Genomic DNA, 8,522 nt, shown 5'->3' on the forward strand with positions numbered 1-8,522 from the left:
CACGGCAGAAAGGGAGGTCACACAGAATCCTTGACTATTGGTTCACATGGGGCTCTACTCTCTGGACAAATAATTTATTAAATAAGCACCTATTGATTATAATTTACTGGATAATTCCATTTGGCATTTGTCCAAATAATTTGCTCATGACACAATTATCCACTCTCTAAAAAGACAAAACTGCCTGATTCACATAAGTACTATAATAGTTAACATCACAGCGGGTGAATACCAGGAGAAATTCCAGTCTGCTTTTACACTAGTAAAACTATAAAAAATATCTATAAATATTTAGAAGAAACTAGTAGTTTGTTTTTACCGCTAAATAAGATAGACTACTATCTTAATGTTCCCTCTTGGAGGAAGTTTTCAAATATAACCTAGAGGAGAAAGTTACATGTATCTTTATTTATCTTCTTTAAGGAAAAACCAAAAAAAAATCTGATCTTTTAAAAATCAGGGAAGTGAAAAAAGGTAGGAATTTAGCTCTGTTTGAAAAGAAAGATATATTTGCTATAATATTGTTAAAGCCAGGTGATGGGTATATAGGGGTTCCTTTTTTGTCATTGTGTCTACTACTGCATATATTTTAAATTCTACATAAAAATTATTGAAATTAAGTAGTTAACACAGTTCCTGGAACATATAAAATGATTAATATTCAAAATAAAAAGTAAACCTAAAGAACACATATCTGACAGCAGACATAAATTTGATGTATTTTGTCCAGTGATCCAGAGTCTTATTGTATACTAAAAGCTATTCAGGTACATAAAGCATTTTCAAGTTCTAAAATGTTGAAGGGTGATCTCATATATCAGCTTCCTTTTTTTATGGCAAAGAAAGAACTAAACTCACCTGCTCAATATTGAATACTCGGTGTGGCCCTAGAGAATTCTTTAATAATGTTTCTGAGAATTGGGAGACCTTTTGAACAAATCCCACCAACCTCATTTACTTTGATTAACGTGACATTTTGGGGGTGCCTGGGTGGCGCAGTTGGTTAAACATTAAACTCTTGATTTCAGCTCAGTTCACCGTCTCACAGTTCATGAGATTGAGCCCCATGTCAGACTCCATGCTGACAACACAGAGTCTGCTTGGGATTCTCTCTCTCCTCTCTCTCTCTGCCTCACCCCCGTTTGTGCTCTCTCCCTCAAAATAAATAACCATTAAAAACATGAAATTTTCATCAATTAAATTTAGTTAAAAGAATTAAAATACAGAGTAGAAAAAAGGACACAAGAAGGAAGGAAGGAAGGAAGGAAGGAAGGAAGGAAGGAGGGAGGGGAGACTAGATAACAGGGAAAGTACTCTAAACCCAGGCATTCAAATCTATCCTGCATTTTTCCTTTTATCTTTTTTTCTCATCACTATAAGTATGTTTCCCATTATTTGTCACTTAAACATTATAATTGTGTGTTTATGAGTTTTTTAACCTCCATTTCCTCCAGCTTCAATCTGTTTCACACGCCATTACTAGAATCTTCTAAGTGCAATTCTGATCATAAGTTTCCCGCTCACAAATTTTCAAAGATTTTCACTTTTTCACCAAATAAAATATTCTCACTGGAGAATCAAAAGTCCCTCACAGTATGATGACTACCGACTTTTCCAGCTGCATGTCTAATTCTTCTACCTCTCAATATTACATGTTTTAACCAAACTTACATATTCATTTTCTTTTCTGAGCTTGCCTCTCTCAAGTCATGCATGTTTGCTTGCACACCTCCAAAGCTGGCATGTGCCATTTTAAGTGTCTGAGATAACATGTTTTCTCTGTCTTCTGCCCTGGCTTTTGCATTTTGTTCCTTGGGCCTTGTAATCTGTTTTCATTCTGAGTCCACAGAAGTGTTAGAAAGATGTTTTATTAGTAGATTTAGAATAGGCAACTATCTCTTTTCCTGGAAATCCTGACCCTGTTTTCTCTGCTAAACTTACTCCTTTTTTTTTTCAAAGTTTTATTTAAATTCTAGTTAGTTAACATACAGTGCAATATTGGTTTCAGGAGTAGAATTCAGTGACTCGTCACTTAGATACAATATCCAGTGCTCATCACAAGTTCCCTCCTTATGACCCATCCCCCATCTAGCCCATCCCCCACCCACAACAACCCTCTGCTTGTTCTCTATTGTTAATAGTCTTTTATGTCTGCTAAACCTACTTTTGAAACAACGAGGAATCCAATTAATCATTTTTGTCTGTCCAGAACATAGTCATCATTTTCAAGTAACAGTATTACAAGTTTTTTGGGTGAAACCAATTCTCCCTTACTCTCAGTTCATGGGATAATAAAACGACAAGGTATGTAGTGTGGAAGAGACTAAGTTGTTATATGTAGGAGGGCAATGATGATCTCTTTGTTCTAGGCTGGGAAGTCTATAGTTCTGGTTACATGGTAGCAAAACATCTGTTAAATGTTAATCCCTTTATCTTAGAACACAGATAATAAGACAACCAAGGTTAGAGTTTCGGGACCTGGTTGAGAAATTTCAGTGACCCCTTCTATCTGTGAACAAGTAAATCTATATGGCTTACAGTCTGATAATATTAATCCTTAGATGATTTAAAAAAATTGAAATATATGTTTGAGGCTAATGTTAGTTTCAACAAATGCAAAAATATGGGAGTGCAAATGTAGGATTATACTGGAACCTGGAGAAAGTCTCCCAAGCTCTCTCTGCTATTTATTTCTCCTTCCAGCCAAAGGAAACAATCACGACCATTGTAAAGAGTTATAAATTGAAATGCAGCCTGGTTTAAAGGGGCAGTTTGTACCAGCACATCTCATGCTATGGTGTACATCATTCCAGTCTAGGCAAGTAGAAAGCACTTGGGCCTTGGACCCTCAGAAATTGACGCTTCTGAAATCTACATTCAAAGATTATGATACTGCAAGATCGCTGTCTTTAGTTACTAATTTATGGGATTAGATTAATGCAAAGCTAGAAAAAGCCCACAAGCATTTGGAAAATTGTGTTGGCTGAGAAATATTACTTCCATTTTCCTTTCCAAAATTATCTCCATGCCTAAAAGTCCCTGTGTTTTGGGAGGGGCTCAGTGCTTAGTCTCCAGTCCAGATGCCTTATTGAACCAGACTTGGTCAATTAAGTTTCCACATCATCTTGACCACAGGGATTGTTTCAAAGATGGACACATGATCCAAAATAGCCAATAATACGAGATGTAAAAACTTTTTCTGCTGTGGTTGAAGTACTGAAAAAACTTAAGTTTACACAATGTGGATACCACTCATAGTCAAACTTTGCTTTTTAAATGAATCAATTTTAAAAAATGGAAATGAGACATTGGGAAATTAAAAAAAAGCTCAAGTGAACATATACATGAACTATTCAAACATGAAAACCATTCTATTTACAAACTTTTCTGTTATACGAGGAATATGTTTCCTTTTTCACTTATGCCAGTTTGTGATTCTGTCTCCAGTAATAGAAATACAGTAATTACCAAATAAACAATATTGAATTAAATTGAATTGAGATCATTTTCATGACCACAATTCAGCAGATTAAAAAGAAACATCCAATTGATTTAAGATATACCTAACAAAAACTAATTACAGAGTAGATTCTAATACGGGATGGTCAGTAGCCCCTTATTTAATCATTTCGATTTCCTAGTATAGTGTTTAAGAAGCACCAAGAGTAGTGATCTCAGAATAACAGTAAAAATTAGTACCGAATTTTAGTCTAGTACCAGAATTTGGGAAGAATTTCCATTAGCAGCAAGATTAACGGGGCTGGATTGAAAAATACCAATCATCATGCACTACAAGATAAAAACAAGCCTCCTTACCTGAAAGTGAATGGAAATGTTTATTTCCTGCTACTCATTTACTATTTGCAGAAAACAAGTTCTGAATTAATTTGAGAAGTTCAGAGGCATCTTCTACTGCATGGTGCCTCCATTCTTCCCTTCCCTTATTTTTCAACCCCACATCTCTTTGTTAGTGTATTCTCTGTGAGTAAATGCTCTATAGGCAGAAAGTAAGCTGGAATACTGGGGATTTATTGTTAACCTAATTTCTAGGAAGTAGGGTGGGAGAATGTCTCACCTCCATGACATCATAACTTCATAAGGTGCATGCCTACCAAGGCCAGATTTAGAATAAGAGTTATATGACCCACTTCACTTTCAGCTGTAGATCTAAAAAGATTAAGCATGTGTAGAGAGAATGGATGCAATTAAATCCTTACACTCTATTGACTGACACATTTATGTGTATTTGGATTTGGCATTTTTTGAGGATTGAGCTTATTCTTTAATGAGAGTTCTCCTGGTGTTAGAATAAGAAAAAAGAAATAATGTGGGATCCGCATTAAAAAGAAAAAAATTTAGGGGCACATGGGTGGCTCAGTTGGTTCAGTGGCCAACTCCTGATTTTGGCTCAGCTCATGATCCAGGGTCATGGGATCGAGCCCTGCCCCCCCCCCCCCATTAGGCTCTGTGCTGGGCATGGAGCCTGCTTGGGATTCTCTATCTCTCTCTCTCTCCTTCTGCCCCTTTCCCCCACTTGAGCTCTCTCTCTCTCTCTCTCAAATAAAAGAATAATTAATTAATTGATTTTAAAAAGAGAAATTTTAAACACATACCATCACTAGAATAAGACATTACTGGGGTGCCTGGGTGGCTAAGTCAGTTAAGCATCCAAATTTGGTTCCTGAATTGGAGCCCTGCATTGAGCTTTCTGCTGTCAGCACAGAGCCCACTTCAGATCCTCTGTCCCCTCTCTCTCTGCCCCTCCCCCTCTCTCTCACACACACTCTCTCTCCCAAAATAAATAAAACACTAAAAAAAAAAAAAAAAAAAGAATAAGACATTACCAGTTATAAGACTCAGAAGAGGAATAGACCTCACAAAATAAAATGACACAGGAATTATAGAATATTTTATAAAATAATTTGTCATCCTTGATGTAAAACAAGAATCTATGGTTCTTTAATGTTTATTTATTTTTGAGACAGAGAGAGACAGAGCATGAACGGGGCAGGGTCAGAGAGAGGGAGACACAGAATCTGAAACAGGCTCCAGGCTCTGAGCTGTCAGCACAGAGCCCGACGCGGGGCTCGAACTCATAGACCGCGAGATCATGACCTGAGCCGAAGTCAGCCACTTAACCGACTGAGCCACCCAGGCACCCCAAGAATCTATGGTTCTTTGAAATGGAAAGAAAAAACTAAAGACAAAGTTGGCAAGATTTAAACAAAAATTGATGATATACATAAAATTTACTGAAATTAAGTAGAAATACATGGAAACTAAAATTTTAATAGCAATATAAAATTATTATTGGAAGCACTAAAAAACCAAGTTTTCTGCTTTTTCAAGGCTTGGCTGACTTTCTTTTGATCCTTGAAATCATATTTTTCTAATATTTTGTCTTTTTTTTTTAATGCTGAGCTACTGAAAAAATGGATCATGGAGGAAGAAGTAGTTTGACAAGTATGAGAAGAGGAAGAGGACATCTCTATGCTCTATATAAATCAAAATTTCTACTGACTGAGAGTCTTAGCCCAATCTTAGTGGGGTATGTATTCTCCTGAGGTGTAAAGACCTCAAAGAAAAATAAGTGGAAACTGATTTTTGCTCTATTGCATTTGACTTATACCTGGGGAAGAAAAAAAAATCAACAACAAAGTCATAAAATTGAAGAATGGAATGGAGGCTGCAGGAGGCTGGGGGTGGGCTTGGGAGGATGGGGAGTTACTAAACAAATGGCAGGAAGCGTCAGTTAATCAAGATGAACAAGCCCTAGAGATCTGCTGTATACATTGTACCTAGAGTCAACAATAATGTATTGTACACTTAAAATTTATTAAGAGGGTACATCTAATGTTAAGTGTTCTTACCACAATAAGGTATTTTTTTTTTTTAAGGAAAGATGGTGAGGAAACAGATACAACAAAATACCAGGAACAAGAAGTATCTCCTACATCACTGAAGGTAACTTTCTTTAGTTACAACTGAATTCTGCAGGTTGAATGGGTTAAACTAAAAATTAATCCATCTTAATCACAAACTTATCAGCGATGAGGCAGGAGAAAAACTTAAAGGCACTTTCAGTCATTAAGGAACTAAAAATTAATGGCTGAAGGGGAGTAAATGTTTAATAAAAGTTTTAGTGTGGAAATTAAATTAGTCGTATGGAATTAAGTCAAAATGTTCACTTGAAATTTAGTCTTAAATGCTTTTGAAATTAAAAAAAATATATACTTAAAAATAGAAAATGAGTAAGGGAAAATAAAACGTTAATAACAATGACCTTATTCCTAATCACCTTCATAGTAAGTAAGCCTGGAAGGTGAGTAGAGATGGTGACAAAAGGGGGAAGATTAAAATTAGGCTAATATTTTCTCAGATAATAATATTCATTCCTGATTTTGGTAAATATTAAGTTTTAAATACATATTTTTTTAATTAAACTCTCACTAGTAGAACTACTAAAAGACTTTTTAAATATTTAAAAAGTTGGGAAAACAAAACAAGTAAAAAATAATCGTAACAAGAAAATATTCAAACAAAATTTTAATCAGAATACTATATTACATGAGAAAATCAAGACATGAAAATGAACACGGTATAGGTTCAATTGTTAAACTCAAAAAGAAATAAAATGTTAGTAGTGGCTTATGTTTGGTAGTGGGATTATAAATTGTTTTCTTCTTTATGATTGTCTTTGTTTTATATACATAGAGGCACAGAATTACTTCTGTAATCAGAAAATAAACTGCTCTTCAAAAGAGAGAAGAAATAAATGTGACCGCCAGTGTAGACTAATTCTAGATTATGTGACAGAGAAACTAAGAGTTGAGGAAATTTGAGAAGAACTTAAGGGTTTGAAGCAAGAATTTAGGAGTATATAAAAAGATATCCATATTTGTGGGGCAAGAAAGATGAGAACGTTAGCTTATATTTGCAGCTGTGTTTTTCTCAATTTAAAGGCTGCTCCCAGGAGCACAGTTTAAATGGAGAGAAAGCATAATTGACCCTAATAAAATAATGGGGTTTATGAAGGCTGTCTTCTTATTGCACCGGTTCCTTTTGTTTTTTGTTCTTATGCTATACACTACACACTTGAGCACTCAGTGGCCAAAAGCCCATGAGAGACCTTAAGCAGCAAAGAAAAATACAGATCCTTAACCTCAGCGTAATTGAAAATGATATTAAAATATAAAGTAAGGTAAGCATTTTCAACAAGTATTCGATTTTTCCAATTCTACATTCTTTTGGAAATATCATACGTTGAATCATTAGGAAAAAAAAATTCCGGCCTTCTCTTGGCTAGTGTCTTGATGAGCATTTAATCCTCAAACTACAACAGCTTCATATTCTTCCCCCAACCAAAGTCTCGCTTACATGACTCATTTACCAACATTAAGATTTAAGTACCTGATCAAATGTTTCAAGGCTACCTCACCAGGACTAATGTCAGTTAGCAATGCTCAATGTCTTCGATTAATTTGCATCATCTGGAAGGAGTGGGGGGCAAGAATCTTGGAGAAACTGAAGTGTTTTCCTCATGACTTTGTATTTTGGCCTAAAGCTTATGAGTCACACGGAGCAAGCAGCTCTCCCTGTACCCTTTTCATTTCTTTGTTCATATGAAGCTAGTGAAGTTTATGGATTCTTTCTGAAATGAACTATCGAAGTTATTCCCAAGATGGACACATAGGGGTCAGTGTTCAGGGCTGGCATAAAAATGACTGTAACAACTATCTGTCTCACAGGGCTCCTTCTGACGCTCATCTCAGGCTGAATGGTCTCCCACATGGTTTCTGATGGATGTTCAACAGACATTCGTGTCTTCTGCTGAGTATGGAGCTTGTGCAATTCAATCTTTGTAAAATAAAGGCATTGTTCTAGATTTACTCGTTTGTTCATTTAATCTTTCTACAACCTTTTATTTAGTGCTAAGTATGTATCAGGCGTTTGTTAAGAGAGGAGGCTGTAAATACAGTAAAACAAAGCTCTACCCTCATGGTGTTTATGTTCCAGTGGTGCATGGTGCAAACTCTTTATATTCTACAGTTTGTGATTCTATTAGCTCCTCTACAAATCAGTTAGAGAGTGTGGAGAGAGAAGTTAGGGAGTCAGGCAAGATACCTATATGGAATTTGCCACAGATGCCATATCTTCTTGTCACTCTTGTACTTAATATTTCTGAGAATTACAAAAGCAAGATCTGGCCAAAAGGGAGCTTCTTCTGCCTCCAGGGGTCAGTCTCTCCTTGAAAATCCTTCCTTGAACCGCCTGAAGCCACTTCGAAGGATCACAGACTCTCAGGTAGGAAGAAGCCTTTAAGAATTTTACTTGCACAGAGAAACCAGTTCTAAGTTTTCATTCAAACGTGAAATGAATCTCAAGAAAGTTTTTTCCTTTGATTGAGATAGAGGGGCTTGTGAGGGTGCGTGTGATTTGTACGCTTACATGCACTTTCATACGTCTTTGAAACCTAGACAAAGATCTTTGCCTTAGGCCACTAAGGGAGTGAATATCACAAA

At 36.0% G+C, this 8,522-nt stretch overlaps 1 long non-coding RNA gene across 1 annotated transcript; it reads left to right on the forward strand.

The window, feature by feature from the left end:
* The first annotated feature begins 2,132 nt into the window (after window positions 1-2,132).
* On the forward strand, window positions 2,133-7,885 carry LOC122217039. Its single transcript, XR_006201263.1, has 2 exons — window positions 2,133-2,304; window positions 7,749-7,885. It is a non-coding gene; the product is annotated as an uncharacterized LOC122217039 (long non-coding RNA).
* The last annotated feature ends 637 nt before the right edge of the window (window positions 7,886-8,522 follow it).

Source organism: Panthera leo, chromosome B1 (genome assembly GCF_018350215.1).
Source record: "Panthera leo isolate Ple1 chromosome B1, P.leo_Ple1_pat1.1, whole genome shotgun sequence".
Lineage (NCBI taxonomy): Eukaryota > Metazoa > Chordata > Mammalia > Carnivora > Felidae > Panthera > Panthera leo.